This window comes from Plectropomus leopardus, unplaced genomic scaffold (genome assembly GCF_008729295.1).
Source record: "Plectropomus leopardus isolate mb unplaced genomic scaffold, YSFRI_Pleo_2.0 unplaced_scaffold87780, whole genome shotgun sequence".
In the NCBI taxonomy this organism is placed as follows: Eukaryota; Metazoa; Chordata; class Actinopteri; order Perciformes; family Serranidae; genus Plectropomus; species Plectropomus leopardus.
The window spans coordinates 1-833 of record NW_024696772.1 but is presented as its reverse complement, the minus strand read 5'-3'; the positions used below and the strand labels follow the sequence as shown (position 1 = coordinate 833).

At 33.4% G+C, this 833-nt stretch overlaps 1 long non-coding RNA gene across 1 annotated transcript; it reads right to left on the bottom strand.

Annotated features, from left to right (window-relative positions):
- Positions 1-4: 4 nt before the first annotated feature.
- LOC121940468 lies at positions 5-832 on the bottom strand. Its single transcript, XR_006105632.1, has 4 exons — positions 801-832; positions 595-639; positions 169-219; positions 5-40 (listed from the first exon to the last, which is right to left on the bottom strand). It is a non-coding gene; the product is annotated as an uncharacterized LOC121940468 (long non-coding RNA).
- Between the last annotated feature and the right edge of the window lies 1 nt (position 833).

The window sequence follows — 833 nt, the reverse complement described above, 5'->3', positions numbered from 1 at the left end:
ACTCACCCCCATGGTATTTTCCTCCATTCCTCAGGAAAAGCTGACAAGTAAAGAGAAGGTGTAATGTTGATGTCATTAGTCAGGTTTTGAGAAAATGTTAACACAAATGAGGAATATCTTATTTTGTGTATATATACACCATGTTCTGTAATATTTTGATTATCTTACTAGGAGGAGAAGGTGGGCAGGGTTGAGAGTTGGACCAATCACCTCCCATGGCTACAAAACAGTAAAGCAACATGTTAACAGGAGTCCTAATTCCTAAAACCAAATCTAATGTTAAAGATATTTTTGAAACATAGTATTTTAGAATATTTATTTCAGTCTCAACTGTGCTGAATGAGCAAAGTGTTAATTCTTTATGAGTATTTATAGTTCTATGAAATTGAAATAGAGAAACTAAAAGCAAAAAGGTTAAACTAAATCTGAATACATTTATAGACATTTTCCCCTTTCACTTGACCAACTAACGTTCATCTGGTTAAAGAAGACTGCGCTCTCTAGTATTTTTTTGCTCTTTGATTAACGTTTCTATCCAGAAATGTAACATTTATCAGTATAACGATCATTTAGAAAAAAAAAAAGGTTATTTACCTTAGCGTTTGTTGTGATGGTGATGGTTTACCTCAAGTAGTGCTTCTGAAATTAAGAAAATAAGCTTTTTTTATAATGTATTAAAAGACCCTTGTGATAACTGTAACAAATTATGAGACGATACAACACGGTCTCCTGTAAATTAAAGCAGTTATTAATTATGAGTTGACATTGCTAAGTGAATGGCAAAGACATGAGTAGTATACCTGGGAGTGTCCAGTAGTTGTCGGCGCCCGTTT